Here is a 21597-nt window from a genome sequence, read left to right as displayed (position 1 = left end):
TACAATGGACTTTGAGGACTTAGGGAAATAGTGGGAGTGGGTGAGGGATAAAAGACTACACATTGGATACAGTCTACGCTGCTTAGGTGATGGGTGCACCACAATCTCAGAAATCACCACTAGAGAATGTATTCATGTAAAAAATTAATTAATTAACTAAAGAATATTTTTAAAAAGAAAGAAAGTTGGCCAGGCTCCATTTCAGTTCCCTGTTCCTGTGCCAGTGCCTAAAAGTTCCTCAATAAAGTAACCTAGGGCAATCATATGGTCTACTTTGTTTATTTATTTTTTCACTACCTGATGTTCAACTCTTAAAACCATTGTTTCATATGTATTTTGTTTATTTTTGTATTTGGTAGTTTCATGCAGGTGAGTACATACAGCTCCTCTTGCTTCATCTTGATAAGTTATAGAAATCTGAATTTAGTTTTTAAAAGTGATATCCAGTGAAAGGTTTTTGAGTGGTCCTGCCCTAACAGAGGTGAATGCATGAATGGACCTGCTCAAGTCTGTCTTCCTCTATCAGCTCTGAGTCCTGTTTTCTACTGCTGGGAAGCTGTTCTGATAGGGAGAGAAAGAAAGAGAAAGAGAGAGAGAGATTCTCCCAGCTATTTTGGGTTTCCTCTTGGGGTCCTATCATTTGCACTTCCTGAATCTTATCAAGGCCGTAACCACGGTTCTCTCTTGAGAAGCATTTTCTAAATATTGTCACTCTCCTTCAGACTGCAAGTCTTCACAAGCTGCCGTTGCCATTATTACCTTTATCTGATTCAGTGTCATGGAAACACAAGTCTTAGACAAATCATCAATGCAATGTTTAGAAAGGCTAGCATCTGATAAATAATTCCCCACCTCCCTCACCCACACACATCTTTATGAAGACAACATTGTTTCTGCAGTTTCCTGACACAAATGATGGTACTGCAAAAATTATACTTAAGCAAGTGGTGAAGATATAGCCAGAGTTTCACCTCCCCTTGTGCTTCATTTCAAGTTCATTTTTTTCTAGTCTAATGTGTTCAGGATCAATATATGGTACAGGCTTGGACAATTACACCTTGATGGAAATATTGAATGGGCTTTTGTGGGTGGGGGAAAAATTTGATTCTCAAAGCCAGAGTATTATCCATGAAAGTCCATGGTGTTTTTTAACAGTGGTGGCTACCTGCTGCTGTTCTTTCTCTCTTTCTTTTTGATCTACTGGACTACCCAATCCAGGCCTCAGCTCTATGGGAACCCTTTCTAGCATATTGGCTCCTTGACTCTGCAATGAGTCTGTTTATTGCTCACTCAGCTTTCAATTGTGAAATGTGAGATTCAAGCTACAAAGATCTAATCCAACCCTCTATTTAGAGTGGGGAAGTAGAGGTTTAGGAAGTGGAAGGAACTTGCTTATGTCCCACAAGGTTATAACTAAAGGAGAGACAGAACACAACATGCTCCACTCCTAACAAAGTTAAATATCATAATCACCAAACCAAGCTCTCTAGAAAATATCAAAGAGGACAGTTAATATCTGCATTCCTTCGTAGTCTTTTCAGAGGGTTATAGCACGTGGAAGCAATTCTCTGGATGGCCTCATTACCAGGAAAGTTAATCCGGCCCCCAATTCAACACTTTATTTTTTAGTTTTCCTGCTTAGACTTTTTTGTTAAGACTCTTAGATTCAATAATTAATAATTACTGTAAGCTGGGCCTGGTGGCTCACACCTGTAATCCTAGCATTTTAGGAGGCTGAGGCAGGAGCGTCACTTGAAACTAGAGGTTTGAGACGAATGGGGGCAACAGAGTGAGACTTCCTTATCTCTACCAAAACTGTAAAAATTAGATGATCATGGAAATGCATGGTATAGTCTGAGCAACTCAGAAGGCTGAGCAGGGAAGATCACTTGAGCCCAGGAGTTCAAGGTTGCAGTGAGCTATGAGCATGCCACTGTACTGTAGCCTGGGTGGTAGAGTGAGACCCTGTCTTTAAAAATAAATAATCAGAATAACTATTGTATATGCACTAGCAAGAAGACAATAATAATCTTCTATACTAATATAGGACTATAAACTTTTAAAAGCACAAGTGCTTTTTGTTTTCTCATTTGATTCTATAATGAAGACTGGTCATTTGGGAGCTATCCAGCACCAAACACCAAGTCCCTCTTTCTAATTGCATCCCTCTTTCTAATTTCTAATTGCAGGGTATGTATGTGTGTGTGTGTGTGTGTGTTGGGTGGGGGCAAGGTAGGTATAAGAAGTTACTTTTTGCCTGTCAGGTGATGTCTTGGTGACTACACACAAAGTTACTCTGCCTTTCTACTGTAGAGAACAAAGTGTTACAGGAGATTTATTCCTTCAGATCCTTACTCTTGATGCCTTTGCACAGCCAAAGTCATGTGACTCAAGCTTTTCTAATCAGAATGTATTCTAAGACTATAAATCTTGAACATGGTGTCACCCAGCATGAGGACAAGTTTAGAGGTCGCTCATTAGGGTTGCAATAAATATAAAATTGAGGTTTTGACAGATCGCTCATGATGTTCAGATGTGACACATGTATCATTAAAAAATAACATTTTACTTTCCTTCAAGTATGTGGGTCCCATGATACATACGATAGTGGTGAACAATATTTAACAGCTATCATCAGCATGGTGCATTTCTACTTCTCCTGGTTTTCTTCAGTTTTCTTCATTAAGTGGACACAAATGTCAGTAGATTGCTTGAAATTGAGCTCCCTCAAATCTGAGGTACACATGCAAAAGTGAAAGTCCCCCTAGCCTGATTGATGATAGATCTTATCGAATTAGACAGTATCTAACTCAATAGCACATATAGTCAGTATGCTACATCTGGAGCATATTAAATTTATTGACACCCTTGGTTGATGTTCTTTGTGGGTTTATAGTCCGGATATTGCCTTCTCATGACCCTCTGCTACATCAGCACTATTTCCAGGTGAGAAGGTCAAGTCGTGTCTGCTTATATAGAACATTATTGTTCCTACCAGTTTCTCATTCTGCAAGTTACCTGACAACCATCTAATAAAGACCCTTGTGTTGCTTAAGCTAGCTAAAACAGCTTTCTGTTACTTACGACCAAAGAATTGTAAGCGGTATACGTCTTCATGCTACCTATAGAAGTTAATCAAGACTGAAATTAATATGTGCATTTACTATTTGATAAAATTGAAGCTTAGAGAGATTAACTTACTCAGCGTTCAAAGATTACACAACGAGTGAGCAACAAAGTTGAAATTGTAATTTATCTCTTGACATCTAAGTCTATGCACCATCTATACAGATTTAAGTATTATACAATTTTTTTAAAGTAAGGATTTGATAGATGAACACTAATTGTTTTAGTTTGGGATGTCACAGAAGCTTGCCCTGAGACAAGGAATTAAGCACATGTGGTTTATTTAGAAGATAATTCTGGGAAACAACTGAGGCAAAGAAGAGAAGACAGGCCAAGGATGCACTATTAGACAAGTTATCACTGTGCATATCTGCAGCTTAATTGCCTGAAGAATTCTAAAAGCCAGTGTTATGAACCGACTGTGTACCACCAAAATTCAGATGTGGAAGCCTAAATTCCAACGTGACTATATTTGAAGACAGAGCCTTTACAGAGGTAATTAACATTAAATGAGATCATAAGGGTGGGCTGTAATCCAATCTGACTCATGTCTTTACAGAAAGAGGAAATTTGGACACACATGAGAAATACCAGGGATATGCCTACACAGAAAAGTCTGTGTAAGGACACAGCAATAAGGTGGGCACCTGAAAGCCAAGGAGAGAGGAGTGTGGTTTCTGAAGAAATCAAACCTGCCAACACCTTGATCTTGGACTTCTAGTCTCCAGAACTGTGAGAAAATAATTTCTGTTGTTTAAGCCACCCAGTGTGCAGTATTTTGTTATGGCAGCCCTAACACATTAATGCTGCCAGTGTAGAACATGCACCACCTGAGAGAAGATGGTATCCCACTGGTTCTCAAAGTGCTGTATTTGGACCAGGAGGATCAGCATCACTTGGAAACTTACTAGAAATGCAAATTCTCAAGCCCACCCCAGAGCTACTAAATTAGAAACTCTGGGGGTGGAACTAGCAGTGGTGATTTAACAAGGCCTCTTCAGGTGGTTTCGAGGCTCACTCAAATTTGAGAACAACTTACTCATCAATTCTTGTCAATGATTGGTTGAGGGATGCTGCTGAAGACATTAATCCCCTGCATGTCTAACTTGCCAGGTCGGTGAGCAGAGTGGGCTCCAAAGCCAGGAGAAAGTTGCAGCCAAAGAGATGCAGATTCACATTTGGAAGACAAGCTGGTAAGCAATGAAATGATAAAACCCAAAGGGATACAGGTGAGGTAGCACCTGCTAAACTAACCATGATGACAACGATGATGATGACCATGTACAAGAATTTATCATGTAGTACTTGTAGTTGGCAGCACTACTCTGCAACTCCTTTATGGCCTTCCTTTTGTATTGAAATTTCCAAGTGACTAAAGTTTGTCTCTCCAAGTTTGTGGTAATATCGTTGAGTATAGCAGGACAAGAGAGGGAAACCTGTGACTGTCTATTATGTGTCAGAGATTGTAATCAGAATATTTTTGTTTTTCAAGATAGAGTCTTGCTCTGTTGCCCAGACTAGAGTGCAATGGAATGATCTTGGCCCACTGCAACTTCTGCCTCCTGGGTTCAAGTGATTCTCCCGCCTCAGCCTCCCGAGTAGCTGGGATTACAGGCACGCACCACCACACTCTGCTAATTTTTTTGTACTTTTAGTGGAGATAGGGTTTCACCATGTTGGCCAGGCTGGTCTTGAACTCCTGACCTTGTGGTCCACCTGCCTTGGCCTCCCAAAGTGCTGGGATTACAGGTGTGAGCCACCGCACCGGGCCTGTAATCAGAATCTTAAATGTGCTCGATCTTTACAATAATCCTGGAAAGTAAACACCATTATCCTAATTTTACAGTTCGGAAGGTTGAGATATAAAGGAATTGTCCCCAGAAGGGTAAGTGGCAACACTAAGATCTAAAATTGCATATATCTGACTACAAAATATATGCCCTATCCACTACCTGAACCTTTAGGAATTCATAGTAATTTCTCAAGTGCAATATATTAAGACATTTTGTTTTGAGAATGTCTAGAAGAATCAAAATCTTAGCCTTCATTTGGAAACTTTCACTTAATTAACATGAGTGTTAGGGGAGGGAGCTGAGACTTAGAAAGTAACTATTTTGACCACTCGAATTTTCTCAAATGGCCAATAAAAGCGGGGAGGGTGCTATTACAAATGGTGGTTCCTAGGAGATTCCTAGTCTTCCCTAATAAGCTCTTCTTGGTACAGTATTTTAAGGAGCCTGGGCACCAGGCCAACACTCTTAGCTGTGGTCTTGTATTTCTCATCTGTTGAGTTTAATTGTGTACATAATATGCCTTTAATAAGAAAAGCTGGGGCAAGTCTGTTTCCTGCCATATCAATGTGGGGAGTCCATATAAATATTCTAGTGCAGAAAGAGTGCTTAGAATAACAAACAGTCATTGATACAAAGCTATGGATTGGTAGGGAACTACAAGATTTTTGAGTGAAGAGAGCTCCTCCAACGTCATCCAGTCTAAACTCACTCAAGGGTGAAATCCTCTCCAGAACAGATGGTGGGCAAAAACGCGCTTGGAACTCCAAGCACAGGAACATGAGATAGCCCATTTCTAGAGGAAAGTAATGGGAAAACAAAAGAAAAATCAGACTCTTAATGAGATTTATGACCTAAATGTGGCCTTCAAAAATGTGAATAAATAATGGCTTTTCTTCATACTAGAGTACATACAGTGACATTAGACTACATCTTCCATATTTCTTCAGGTTAGTAGTAGGGGAAATCCTAAAGCAGGTGAAATTGTCTAGGTTCCCATCCGTTCACATTTTGACTTTGCTTCTATTGTGGGAGATCAAGATATTAGATAGTCAGGACTTATATGTTTACTCCTTATTAATTGTGGAGATACTGGCCACACTCCACACTGTGGGCTTGAAGATCTTCAATCATTGCTAAGTAAAGCACTTCTTGCCACATCTTTTTTTTCTGGGTCACTTTCCTTGTGAAAAGCAGCTCAGTGGCAAATAAATCCCTGAAAGTTGGACCTCTGGTTTTATGATGAGTTGGATTCCTTTTTAAAATTATAGTGTGTTTTCTTTGTGGTATCTAATGAGTATGGATTACCTCTAAGAGTAAGAGTCACTTGGTTTCTCACTGAATCTTCTTTTTAGCCCCTCTTGAAGAGATCTGCTTTTTTCTGTGGGATCCTCCCCAGGACCCCAAACAGCCCATATGTTAAAGTCGCACTGTCTTAAGCATATCCTTCAGAATTAATGAATATCTATTCATCTTATTGTACGACGTGGTATCCTAAAAATACATAAGTTGAAATGTATTCATATAGCTATGAACATACATTATATACATCTATGCACATGGTTGTATCCTTTTTGCACATGATTCTAAAGTCATTATTATGTTAGTTAGGGCTTCTGGCATCTTCCTTTGATGAATCAGGGAAAGTTATGGTCAGGAGTCAAATTTCTTACTCTTGTTCTATTAAATTTTAATTCCAACTCCATGAATTTTTTGTGAATGACTGGGGGCATTTCCTGTCTGTTTTTCTATCTATCTATCTGTCTATCTATAAACTATAAGAAACACAAACCTTTGTAGCTCCCTTTAATCATTTTCCAATTACGTTAAACATTCAACCATGTTATTATTTAATAACATGATGTTAATTTCTGTACTATATTCTAATACGTGGATAGGCCATAATTTATGTAACTTATCCCTCACTTTAGTAATTTAGTTTATTTCCAACTAATGAATATTATTCTTGTATAGTCTTCCTCATTCACATTTTTTATGATTTCTGTAGAGTAAATTCCTAGTAGAAAAATTGCTGGGTCAAAGATGGTGCTCATTTGAAAGCTTCTAATATATGCTGCTCATTGTAAGAGGCACCAAATTATATTCTTGGTAGCAGAGTATGGGAGATTTTGATTCCCTACATCCTACGCATTATCCTTTTTTCTACTCCTTCGCTCCTTAGACAAAATTATACCCTTGTCCTGACTGAGCCTTTGGCACAAGATGAGGATTCTAGGGAAGGAAATAACTAAAATTGGAAGAAGAAACAAATGAACACACATAGACACAAACACACAAACTAGTGTATTTTTCTTCATTAACCGTGTAAATGAAATTCTTCAACATTGATGAAAATATATTTTCTTCTTTCTGATTCAATTTAGCCTGTAAAGCATTAGCTAATCCTTCAGACTAATGCTGCCATTAGCCTCTTTTGAGTTTAAGTTGTGCCTTATGTGACATATAATATACATGTTCAGTAAGATTTAACAATTATTCATCAAGTCCATGCTAAATGTCAGGCTATCCCCCAGCACTGGGCAATGCTAGAGAGAAAAATGAATATGACATTGCACCTTACCATTGTAGGCTTTAAATTTAGTGAAAGATTGTGGCTATAACCAAAGGCCCACAGAGTATATCAAGGCTAAAACAGAGATAAAATTCAGAGACAGAACAGAAAAGTAGCAGTACGAAGTCTTAGTCTGTTTTCTGCTGTGGTAAGAGAATACCGAAGACTTGATACTTAATAAAGAAAGGAAGATTACTTGGCTCATGATTCTGGAGGCTGCTAAGTCTTAGAGCATGGCACTGGCATCTGGTGAGGACCTTCTTGCAGCATCGTAACATAGTGGAAGGCATCATATGACAAGCAAGAGTGAGAGAGAGGACATGTGAAACAGAGAGAAACCAGGTGCTGAACTTATTCTTTTTATCAGGAACCCACATCCATGATAATAGCATCAATCCATTCTTGAGGGCAGAGCCCTTGTGACCAAATCACCTCTTAAAGGGTCCATCTCTTTTTTTTTTTTTTTTTTTTGTTGAGACGGAGTCTTGCTCTGTTGCCAGGCTGGAATGCAGTGGCGCCATCTTGGCTCACGGCAACCTCCTCCTCCTGGGTTCAAGTGATTCTCCTGCCTCAGCCTCCCGAGTAGCTGGGACTACAGTTGCCCGCCACCTAAAGGTTCCATCTTTTAATACCTTCACAATATCAATTAAATTTCAACGTGAGTTTTATAGATAATATTCAAACTATAGCATATTAGTAAAATAATAATAAATAATAACAATAATATCATTACTACTCTTAAAACTAATCCTTTTAAATGCCCATTATGTATACAATACCATGCTGTGTATTGAGTGCTATACATGTTTTATTTCATTCCATCATTACCATATCACTATGAAGTAGATACTATTATTATTCATTTTTATATATGAAGAAACTAGAAAACAGAGAGATTAAATAAACTGCCTAAAAACATTAAGGTATAATTACTGGGAACTACTGTAAGCGTTGGGGAAGTCTTTTGAAGAAAAGGTATGAAGTCTAGGGGAAGAGTTAAGCCTTCCACATACAGAGATGGAGTGCCATGTATAAGGAGGCAGTTAAGGAACTGAAATAAAGATATGGTAGATGGCAAAGAGGGTTGGGGTTTGGTATGGGAAACCTAAAAAGCCAGATTTGGGCATTTTTTGCTTTGTTTTGTTTTATTTTGTGGGTTTTTTTTTTTTTGGTTGTTGTTTTTATTCTTTGTCTTTTCTTCCAAAGGGATACATTTTAAAGCATTTGCAGAAGTTGAGTGATATAATTAGAGCATTAGAAGGTAAGTCTGATAACATTTTATTGGATGAGACTATTAAAATAGTTGAGAAGGTTTTTCTTAATAGAAAGATAAATTCAAGATATGTTTATCTATTGAAGATTTATATTTGACATCTTGTGGGTAGAGACGGAACCATAGAAACAATAATAACTCATATTTCACTGGCATTTTCTCCTGAAATGAAATTGTCCCTAGGAATCCCTAACTCTTCTCCTCCTGACTTACAGAACAATTTCATCTCTTATCAGTTCTTAGGACCTAATATATGTAATTATGCCCCACCCAGAATAAAAAAGGGAGTTAAATTTTTATCATCCCCCTTCTGTTACTTGTATATATTTTATTTCACCCCTAATAGACTTTTTGAGATGCCTTTTGAAGATTGGGTTGATCTTTGACCTTGATATATTTAGATTTATTTTGATCTTTGACTTTTCTTTTTTCTCCTAACTACACAATACTTAGCCCAGTATTTGTTTGTCTTTCATAGTCAGCATTAAACATTGAATTAATAAACCACAAATGGAACTCAGGTCAGTAGCACACCCTTTGTTGCCTATGCTTAGATGCATATCTATGACTATGTCTGGGTCTCTATCAAACTCAAGCCAATGTCCATTAACAGGGATAACATTTAGCACACTTAGAAATGAGAAATCTATTTACATATATATTGGTGTCTATAGTCATCTGATGGGACTCAGATCATCTTAATTTATTATGACCTTTATTGCCTGCCAGGAAGCAATGATGTGCTCAAATTTCATTTGCGTTTCTTATCAGGAATCCAACCTCAATTGATATTTGGAAGAATGACAGTTCTTGAGAAAGCTCAGAATCTGAGTCTAGCTAACCCATATGATCACTTGTAATAGAAGCTTTATAGGGACTTTGATGAAAGAATTTGCTAACAGTAGTTCTCTGTATTTAGACTGTTTTGTGTCATGGCTCATCAACAGGCAGATTCTCTGAGGATAGATCTTCACCTCCAGAAGTCAATATGAAAAGGTCACTGGATTGGGAATATGAAGCTCTGCTTTTTCTTAAGGGTTCATCTGCTAGTGAACCATATGAGGCTGACAGTGGGGCTTCTGGAAGATGGGGATGAGAGTCCAGTGCATTTAGACCTTGAAGACACTTTTAGGCTAACTTGCTATGGGCCAATGAAGCTATCTCATTCAAATGAGATACAAGTTAAGATAATCTACACTGGAACAACCTGATAAAAGTTCATTCAAATCAAGAGCTCAGGGGTGAGATAAACCTTCTAAACCATCACATTGAAATATATCCATTTACTTTAAACCATCAGCCTTTATAGCATTTTTATAAGTTCTTGTCTTTCTTTGAAGTCATAGTTTGCTTGAAATCTCTCCTTTATAATGTCTCCCCCATTCCCTTTTGGTCTTTACATGTCTTTATGCTCCGCAGAAAAAAACTAGGAGATGAGTAAGTGGGGCTTTGTCTTAGCTAAATGGAAAAAAAAAAAAAAAAAAAAAAAAGGAAGTTATCTTGAGTGAATTTTCTGTACTTCCTTTTTTGCTCTCTAATACCTTAGCATATTCCTTAAAATATCAAACATGGATGTTCAGACATTTAGCAAGGCAGACAGGGGAGGAGAATTGATCCTGACTGTGCATTAAAAATAGCTTATAGTCATTATTTCTCTTTCATCCATCCATTCAACAAACACTGATTTAAGATGTTTTCCATAAAAAAAAAAGGTTGTCAAGTCAGAGAGACCTGGGTTTGTATGTAAGTTCCACTGTAAGACTGGGTACACTTGAGTCACTTTAAAAATTCCCTGCAGCCTTTATGCCTCACCTGGTAGAAATAATAATAGAATCTATTTCATGGAGTTACTAGGAGATTAAATGAATACTGGGAGATTAAAATGCTCTGTGCAGGCCTGTGTGAGTAAACAGAAGCTCCTATTGTTACAGGGACTTGCTCTACTGTACACTTTAGAGGACACAAAGATGAATTAGATGAGACCATTGTCTACACAGGAGGAAGCCCACAGTCTAATGGAAGACACATATCATTCAGGTTGTATATCACAGAAATTCAGAGAAAGTATACATTATAGCTGGGAAGCTAGAAATCATAGATCTGGTGATATTGGATCTGAGTCTTGAAGGATGTCAGGAATTTAGATAGGATTTGGGGGTAGAGTTACAGTAAATACAATACATGTACATGCAATGTAGATACTACCATCCTACCTATCTTTCTCTAAGGCCACCCCTCAACAAATTACATAGTTCCTCTTTGTGACTCTCTTCCTCCTAGAAAACATCAATGGTATTCATTTTTAATATTATTTGACTCAGATAAATGTATCATGAAATTCTTTGCATGATACCCTGAGAACTTCATCTCTCCCAACCCACACAAGTAACCTGCACTGGTATTCTTTCTCATTATTTCTCATTCCCTCCCCACCAATTTCTTTCTATACTGTGACTCTTCAAAGACTTATTTTCAACCAGCTAAAAGAAATGGGTAGAAGAGTTACTGATCTCCTTCTGTGAACCAGGCATTATATTGAAAATGATAGAAATTTTTATGTTCTATCACTTAATCTTCATAAACAGCCTTCCAACTAGGCAGTATTATCTCATTTATAGATCAGAAATTGAAGCAGATAGGTAAAGTACTTTGTCCATACAAATCAGAATGGGTAACAAAAAGCAGGTAACACAAAGGACTCTGAACTTCAGTTACTTTAAGTAATCATGGTGTATTTCTGCTCATTTTTCTGTCCATCCTGGGTTCTCTGGAAGCTACATTTTACATGTACTCATCCCAGCACCCAGGCCAACAGAGAGGAGTCTCCAAATTATTGTCAGTTGATGAGGTAGAGGGAAAGAGATGATGTGGTCAAAATAGGCACTGGCTCTTAAACGTTTCACCCAGAAATGACATGTGTTTCTTTTTTTCTCATCTCTCAGTGAACAGAAGACCACATCTCCTTCCCAGGGGCAGGAGAGTTCAATCTTATAATACATCCCCATGAAGAATGTAAAATATTTAGTGAACTGACGGTGACTACTGTATTGACCAAGGTCACCCAGGGGTGCCTGGTTCAATCCAATTCCTAAGCTTATATTCTTAGACTCAGCACTTGCTCCCTCTTAGCTAGGGATCAGATAATCTCCCACTAAGGTAGAAATTGTCAAGCCTTTCAATCATTTCCTCTCTCAAGGGTATTTACCTCTAAAGACCAAATATTTGATTTCTAATGGTGAAACTTTAGGCCCCGCATGAGATGGAGATGAGAGACAAGGCAAGGGCTCAGTGGCTTCTCAAATTACACAAGATAGACTCTGTTTATGGGAGATAATGGATACTAGGCTTTAAAATGACAAAAAAATTATTCTGTGGCCTTTGAGCTCTCATTTTCAAGTCTGTACAAATTCCTCCTGAGGATGAGTCAGACTCTGGGGATAGCAAAGCAGAGAGACAGACTGGGAAGTGACAAAAGCATTAGACATAGACGCAAGAACTAGGTTCTGCCCACAGCTTTGCCACCAACAGGCTGAATAAACTTGGACACGTCCATTCCTGTTTCTGGGCTTCAATTTTTTCCCTTTGCAAGATGGAGCTGTTTTAGATGCAGTACTTCTCAAATTTTAATGCGTATATTAATGCCCCTGGGGTTTTGTTAAAATGCAGATTCTGAATCACTAGGTCTGGGATAGGGGATGAGAGTCTGCATTTCTAAATAGCTTCTGGATGGTGCTAAAACTGTGAGTCTCTAGATCATATTTTGGGTAACAAGACTTAGAGGACTCCTAAGGACAACTCATGGAAATCAACACATATTTATTTGGTACTACCTATTATGTGACTGGCATGCTTCTAAGGGCTGTTGATATTAACACATAGAAGACACAGTTTCTGCCCACACTGGAAATACTCACATTCCAATAGGGAAGAGAGACCATCATTTCAAAATAGTGTGATGACACAATTGAAGTTTGTACAAAAAAAGATGCCACAGAACAGAGAAGAAGTTATTTATTTGCAGGGGGTGGGTGTGGGAGTACAGATGTCAGAAAATCACAGATCACGTGAGAAGTGCTGAGAACTACCAAATGATGTATGTATAAAGAAGATCTCTTAATCTCAGAGGGCACTTGAGAATTTCTTTGTCCAAGGAAGGCTCAGCTGTGAGGAGAGGAGATAAATTATTTTGATCAGTAATCTTGAATACTACATCTCACTCAATGATTGCTTTCTCCCTGCCTTCCCATCTCATGGCAGCCTGTTAGCACCATGCTGATGAAACATTTACTACCCTAGATAAACCCAGGGTCTGTCTGGAAGCTCCAGCAAGCAGGAAGCTGGCAGAGGTGAGGCCACGGCAACACTTCACCCTTGCTCAGCCCTCAACAGGACAGAAACAGTGAGTCAGGAAAAGGAAAAGCAGGTGGGTGGAGAAAGGATGTAATCTGCATCATCAATGGGCAGTGATTATGTTTTCTAAAAGAACACCTGAACACAGTGGCAGCACCCAGGAAGAGGCAGGGCATGTCCCCACCCCCTGGAATAATAGGGTACTGAGCAGAAAGCAGCCTGATTCAGGGATTACAGGAAGGGGAGAGGAACAGTGAATGAAGGAACATCCAGAAGTGGGTTCTTCCTCTGGCTCATCATAGGTTTTATATTGAAATAAGTTTACTCTGATGCCTAAAGGACACCAAAAAGAGTCCTAGGTGGCAGATGGGAGAGCTGGCTTCTGGTACCACCTTACTGTGTGACCTTGGGCAAGTGAAGACCACTCTGAGACTCAGTCTTTCCAGTGATGCCATGGGAAGTTGGGCATAATTTCTAGGGTGACTTCTAACTTCAGGAGTCTATGAAAAGTAGAAGAGCGGTTACCAGAAGCTGGAGGATGGGGTAACGAGGAGATGTGGGTCAAAGGGTACAAAACTTCAGTTAGAAGATGAATAGGTTCTGGAGATCTAATGTACAGAATGGTGACTATAGGTAACAATAGCATATGGAATACTGGAAGTTTGGTAAGTGGGCAGATCTTAAGTATTCTCACCACACACACAAAAAGGGTGATAACTATGTAAGGTGCTGGATACAGTAATTAGCTTGATTAGGTTAATCATTTCAGTGTACCTGTATATCCAATCATCACATTACACATCTTTAAATACATAAAATTTTGTCAATTGTCTCAATAGAACTGAAGAAAAAAGAATCCATGATTAATTTTTCATGTTCAAGTTCAATATCTTTTAGTATCTCACAGGAAACATTCCTTTCATCCTTACTACCTCCACCTGCCACTTCTCATATACAACTAGATTTGTGACCAAATTTGGTGACAGTCGATTCATGCAGATCTCAGAATCCACGTGCCTGTCTTCCACAGATCCAGATACTTTCTTGCATTTTTTAAGGCATTGACTCTTCATTTCCTTTTAGAGAGGAAACTGGGCATTCAAGCCTCCACCATGCTCTGCCTGGATTATTGTAGCAGTCTCCTGGCCATCCTGGGCACACTCTTGTACCCCAGTGCTTCCTTACCTAGGCGCAGCCAGAGAGATTGTTTATAATGTATATGAAACAGTGTTACTTCTGCTTATAATGGCCTCCTTATGCATAAAATAAAATCTAAACACCCATGTGGCCTACGACATCTTGCACCATCTGATTCCTGTTAACCTCCGCAATCCCGGTTCTTATCTTTATTCCATATTTACCACATCCCAGCCATATAAAACTTTCTTCTATCCTTAAAAACTCTGAGCTCAGGGCCTTTGACCTGGCTCTTAATACCTAGAATAGTTTCCCTCCAGATCTTCACAGTGAGGTTCATTCTTATTCAGTTGTTTATTCAAATGACACCTCATCAGTTAGACAGACCATCCTAGACCACACTGACCAAAGCACTGCCTCTAAACATGTCACCATTTAACCATTCACTTTGACTTGTGTCCTTCACAGTATTAATCATTGTCATTTTATAATTTGTCATTTTGCAATGGGATTTGCCAGGTAATACAAAATCACTGAAAGCCAACAACACATAAGGTGTGGGAACAGGAGCTGTGAGAGACAGAGACAGAAATGTTTCTTAGTCCTCTCACTGTGAGGACCTTACAAAACAAAGTAGGGGCTGCTGACATTATTGAAATGTGAAATAAATGATATATGTTTGGAGCAAGGTTCCTCAATCTCAGCATTACTGACATTTTGTGCCAGACAATTATTTCTTGTAGGGGGTAGTCCTGTGCATTGTAAAGTATTTAGCAGTATCCCTGGCCTCTACCCACTAGAATTCAGAAGTTCCCTCTCCCAGTTGTGACAACAAAAATGTTTCTAGACATTACCATATGTCCTTTGATTGGGGCGTGGTAAAATCCCCCCTCGTTGAAGACATTGTAGTTGTTGGGATCATGCAAAGCTCCTGTGGAGGTGAGTCAATTTGACTAGACATAGGATTGATTGGATTATCAGAGAAAACTTAGGCCTTTGTGGGCTCCTGGGGCAGAAACCCACATTTCTCAATGCAGTGTCTTAAGGTAGTACTACCTCCAATAGGGGCCACCTGAATGGGTGCTTGTCGGGGCTGAACACTCATGACCTGCATCTTGGCAGCAGGGCTTGTTTCCAAGATTGGGGAGATTGACAACCCAAACTCAGTTCAAGGTTACTTACTTGTCAACTGGCTGGAGTGGAACTCAGGGGGACTCTAAAGTGGCTATGCCCAAATCAGGTGGATAATCAACCACTCATTTGACAGTATGTGTCAGGAGGAGTGGTAGTGACAATACCGAAGCACTGAGGACCAACAGAGGCCTTGCCCCATTTTTCTGGGATGCACTAAATTCAGGGAATTTATAACTGAAGGGAGTGGTAAAGAAATTGGCAGAATGATAAATATTGAAGCCAGTTGGGACTCAGGACTGGATTCGATTTGATCTAAGAAAATAAATATACAAGTTATCTCTTGCATGTGAGTAATACAGAGTAATTGGTTCTTGTTATAATAATGATTCTGTTTTAGAAATTTATCTTAATGAGGAAAACATAACTTTATGAAAAGATTAGCTACAGTAATGTTCATTATATCCCTTCAATACAATAAAACATTGAAAAAGTTTAGATATTTATCAATAAAATACTGCTTAAATGCACTTCAGTTCATTCGCACAAAGTGGTGTGCAAACTATGAACTACATATTGTGGAAAAATCTTTAATTACTAGGAGAAAGTTAATATATATTTTAAGTGGCAAAGACATTAAAAATGATACCCAATTTTGAAAAATAAAATGGAACCAGGTAAGTGTATGTGCATTAAAAAATAATTTGGAACATATATATCAAGGGGTGACAGTAGGAATTTTTAGGTGATGAAATGTCATTTTAAATAATTTTTAAATTTTTAATTGATATATAATATTGGTACATAGTTGTACAAATTTTGTTGCATGCATATGATTTGTAATGGTCAAGCCAGGGTATTTGAAGTATCCATCACTTCAAGTGTTTATTGATTCTATGTCTTAGTAACACTGCAAATCCTCCCTTCTAGCCAGTTTGAAATACGCAAAACATTGTTGTTAACTATAGCTACCCTACTCTGCTATCAAATATCAGAACTTATTCCTCTAAATATATGTTCGTACCCATAAGCCAGCCTCTCTTTATCTCTGCACCTACCTGCTATTCACAAATGCTTCTCAGGCTCTGGTACCTCTCGTTCTACTCTCTAACTGGATGAGATTAATTTTTAGCTCCCACATATGAGTGAGAACATGTAATATTTGTCTTTCTGTGCTTGATTTATTTCTCTTAATATAATGACCTCCAGATCCATCCATGTTGCTGCAAATGACATTATTTCTTTCTTTTTTAATAACTGAACAGTATTCCATTGTGCATATACCAAGTTTTCTTTATTCATTCATTCATTGACAGGGACTATAAACATGGAGGTGTAGGTATTACTTTGATATATTGATTTTTTTTTCCTCTGGATAAATACCCAGTAAAGAAATTGCTGGATCATGTGGTAGTTCTATTTGCATTTGTGTATGATAATTCTTTACACTATTTTCCATAGTGACTGTACTAATTTACATTCCCTCCAACAGTGTATAAGAGTCCCCTTTTCTTCACATCCTCGCCAGCATCTGTAATTATTTTTTATAATAACCATTCTAATTTGGATAAGATGATATCTCATTGTGGTTTTGTTTTATATTTATCTGATGGTTGTTACATTGAGCATTTTTTCATTTTTTTTTTACTATTTCCATGTCTTTCTTTTTTCTTTTCCTTTTCTTTCTCTCTCTCTTTCTTTCTCTCTCTCTTTCTTTCTTTCTTTCTTTCCTTCCTTCCTTCCTTCCTTCCTTCCTTCCTTCCTTCCTTCCTTCCTTCCTTCCTTCCTTCCTTCCTTCCTTTTTTGAGATGGAGTCTGGCTCTGTCGCCCAGGCTGGAGTGCAGTGGCACGATCTCGGCTCACTATAAGCTCTGCCTCCCAGGTTCACGCCATTCTCCTGCTTCAGCCTCCCAAGTAACTGGGACTACAGGTGCCCACCACCATGCCTGGCTAATTTTTTATATTTTTTTAGTAGAGATGGGGTTTCACCGTGTTGGCCAGGATGTTCTCGATCTTCTGACCTCGTGATCCGCGTGTCTCGGCCTCCTAAAGTGCTGGGATTACAGGGATGAACCACCATGCCTGGCCTTCTGTGTCTTTCTTTTAAGAAATATCTATTCATATCCTTTGACTACTTTTTCTCTCTTTCTTAACTTTTAGTTTAGATTCAGGGAGAATATGTGCAGGTTTGTTACCTGAGAATATTGCATGATGCTGAGGTTTGGAGTATGAGAAGTCCTATCACTCAGGTACTGAGCATAGTACCCAATAGTTTTCCAACCCATCCCCTCTCATTTTCTCCCTCCGCTAGTAGTCCCCAGTTTCTATTGTACATATATGTTTATGAGTATCCAATGTTTAGTTCCACTTATAAGTGAGAATATGCGGCATTTGGTGTTCTGTTCCTGAGTTAATTTGTTCAGATAATGGCTTCCAGATCCATCCATGTTGCTGCAAAGGACACAATTTCATTCTTTTTTATGGCTGTGTAGTATTCCATGATGTATACATATCTGATGTATATCTGATGCAGCATGGATGGGCACCTAGATTGATCCCACGTCTTTGCTATTGTGAATCACGCTACGATGAACATGTAAATACGTGTGTCTTTTTGGTAGAACAATTGATTTCCTTTGGGGTATATATCTAGTAACAGGTTTGCTGGGTTGAATGGTAGCTCCATTTTAAGTTCTTTGAAAACTCGCTGAACTGCTTTCCATAGTGACTGAACTAATTTATATTCCCAACCACAGTGTATATGCATTCCCTTTTCTCTGCACCGTTGCAAACATCTGTTGTTTCTTGACTTTTATTAATCGCTGTTCTAATTCATGTGAGATGGTATCTCATTGTGGTTTTGATTTGCATTTCTCTGATGATTAGTGATGTGAGGCATTTTTTCGTATGCTTATTGGACACTTTTATGTCTTCTTTTGAGAAGTGTCCTTTCATGTATTTTGCCCATTTTGTAGTGGGGTTTTTGTTTTGGGCTTGTTCAATTGTTTAAGTTCCTTCTGTATTCTGGATATTAGACCTTTGTCAGATGTTGGATATATAGTTTGCAAATATTTTCTCGCATTTTGTAGGTTGTCTGTTTACTCTGTTGATAATTTATTTTGTTGTACAGAAGCTCTTTCATTTAATTAGTCCCACTTATCAATTTTTTTTGTTGTTGCAATTGCTTTTGAGGACTTAGTCATAAATTATTTTCCAAGGTCAATGTCCAGAAAGGTGTTTCCTAGGTTTTATTCTAGAATTCTTACAGTTTGAGGTCTTACATTTAACTCTTTCATCCAACTTGAGTTAATTTTTGTATATGGTGAAGGGTAGGGGTCCACATTCATTCTTCTGCAAATGACTAGCCAGCTATCCCAGCACCATTTATTGAATAGGGAATTTTTCCCCATTGCTTGTTTTTGTTGACTTTACTAAAGATCAGATAGCTGTAGGTGTGTGGTGTGCACCTTTACTTCTGGGTTCTCTATTCTGTTTTTTTGGTCTATGTGTCTTTTCTTTTTTTTTTTTTTTTTTTTTTTTTTTTTTTTTTTTTTTTTTTCTGTTTTGCTTATTGTAGCCTTATTGGATAGATTTAAGTCAGGTAATGTGATGCCTCCAGCTTTGTTCTTTTTGCTTAGGCTTGCTTTGGCCATTGAGCTTATTTTTTTGGTTTTATATGTATTTTAGAATAGGTTTTCTTTTTTCCCAACTCCATGAAAAATAGCTTGGTAATTTGATAGAAATAGCATTGAATATGTAGATTGCTTTTGGAAATATGGCCATTTTGATGATATTGTTTTAAACCACGAGCATGTAATGTTTTTCCATTTGTTTGTATCATCTGTGATTTCTCTAAGCAGTGTTTTAAAGATATCCTTGTAAAGATCTTTCACTTCCTTGGTTAGATGTATTCCTAGGCTTTTTTATGGCTATTATAAATTAAATTGCATACCTGATTTGACTTGATTCAAGCTCGCAGCCTGAATGTTATTGGTGTATAGGAATGCTACAGACTTTTGCACATTGATTTTTGTATCCTAAAATTTTGCTAAAGTCATTTATCAATTCTAGGAGCTTTTTGGCAGATTTGTTAGGGTTTTCTAGGTATAGAATCATATCCTCCACAAAGAGAAATAGTTTGTCTGCTTCTTTTCCTATTTGGATGCCTTTTGTTTATTTATCTTGCTTGTTTGCTCTGGCTAACACTTCCAGTACTATGTTGAATAGGAGTGGTGAGAGTAGGCATCTTTACTGTTTTCTAGTTCTCAAGGTTTTTTTCTCATTCAGTGTGATGTTGCCTGTGGGTTTGTCATAGATAGCTTTTATTAATTTGAGATATATTCTTTTGATGCCTAATATGTTGAGAGTTTTTATAATGAAGGGATGTTAGATTTCATCAAAAGTGTTTTCCACATTTATTGAGATGATTATATGGTTTTTGTTTTTAATTCAGTTTATGTGGTGAATCACATTTATTGATTTGTGTATGTTGAACCAAACTTGCAGCACAGGAATGAAGCCTACTTGATCACAGTAAGTTAAAATTTTTATGTGTTTTTAGATTCAGTTAACCAGTATCTTGCTGAGGATTTTTGAGTTTATGTTCATCATGGAAATGGAACTGTAGTTTTTCATTTTTCATTGTTTCTTTGCCAGGTTTATGTATTAGCGTAATGATGGCTTCACAGAATGAGTTAGGGAGGAGTCCTTCCTCCTCAATTTTTTGGAATAGCTTCAGTAGAATTGGTACCAGCTCTTCTTTGCATGTCTGGTAGAATTTATTTATAAATCCATCTGATCTGGAGCTTTTTTGGACATTATATTTTTTTATTCCTGATTCAGTTTCAGAACTTGATATTCGTCTGTTCGGGGTTTCAATTTCCTCGATTCAATCTTCAGAGATTGTGTGTTTCCAGGAATTTATTCACTTCCTCTAAATTTTCTAGTTTGTGTGAATAGAGATGTTCATAACAGTCTCTGAGATTCCTTGTATTTCTGGGGAAATTGGTTCTAATGTCACCTTTGTTGTTTATGATTGTGGTTATTTGGATCTTTGGATCTTCTGTATTTTTTTTCTTTGTAGCTAGAATTCTATTGATCTTGTTTGTCCTTTTTGTTGATTATTTATATGAATTTTGGGGTGTCAATTTCTCTGCATTCTGCTCTGATTTTAATTATTCCTTTTTTTCTGCTAGTGTTAAGGTTAGTTTGTTCTTGTTTTTCTGAATCTTCTAGGTGTGATGTTAGAGTGTTAACTTGAGATCTCTCCTTTTGAGGTAGGCACTTACCGTGATAAACTTTCCTCAGCATTACTTTTGTTGCATCACAGAGATTTTTGGTATGTTGTGTCTCTGTTTTCATTTATTTCAAACCATTTTTTTGATTTATGCATTAATTTTTTTGTTTACCCAAAAGCCATTCAGAAGCAAGTTATTTAATTTCCATGGAATTGTGTGGTTTTTGAGAGATGTTCAAAACCACAATATTGACTTCTATTTCTATTCTACTGTGATCTGAGAGTATGGTTGGTATGATTTTGATTTTTTAAAATTTATTGGGACTCATTTTATGGCTGAGAATGTGGTTGATCTTGGAGTATGTTTTTTGTACATATGAGAAGCATTTATACTCTGTGGTTAATGGGTGAATGTCTGTTTGGTTCAATTAGTCAAGTGTCAAATTTAATTCCAGATTTTTGTTGTTAGTTTTCATATGCCTAATGCTATCAGTCTAATGCTATTTTTCTAGTGCTATTAGGGGAATGTTAAAGTCCCTCACTACTATTGTGTCACTGTCTAAGTCTTTTCATAGGTCCAGAAGTACTTGTTTTATAAATCTGAGGGCTACAGTTTAGGTAAGCATATTTTTAGGATAGTTAAAAATACTGTGTTGAATTAACAGTTTATGTAATTCCCTTCTTGGTCCTTTTTTACTTTATTTGCTTGAAGTATGTTTTATCTGATATAAGAATAGGGACCCCTGCTCTTTTTTGTTTTCTGTTTGCATGGTAAATCTTTCTTCAACTCTTTACTTTGAGCCTATGGGCACTGGTACGTATGAGATGAGTTTCTTAAAGGCAACAGAAAAATAGGTTTTGTATTCTTTATCCAACTTGCCGTTCTGTGCCTATTGTGAGGGGCATTTAAATTATTTATATTGAAGATTAATATTGTTATGTGAAGTTTGATACTATCATGAAGTTGTCAGCTGATTGCTTT

The sequence above is a fragment of the Mandrillus leucophaeus genome, unplaced genomic scaffold, assembly GCF_000951045.1.
Source record: "Mandrillus leucophaeus isolate KB7577 unplaced genomic scaffold, Mleu.le_1.0 Scaffold222, whole genome shotgun sequence".
In the NCBI taxonomy this organism is placed as follows: Eukaryota; Metazoa; Chordata; class Mammalia; order Primates; family Cercopithecidae; genus Mandrillus; species Mandrillus leucophaeus.
This window is presented reverse-complemented; position numbering follows the sequence as displayed.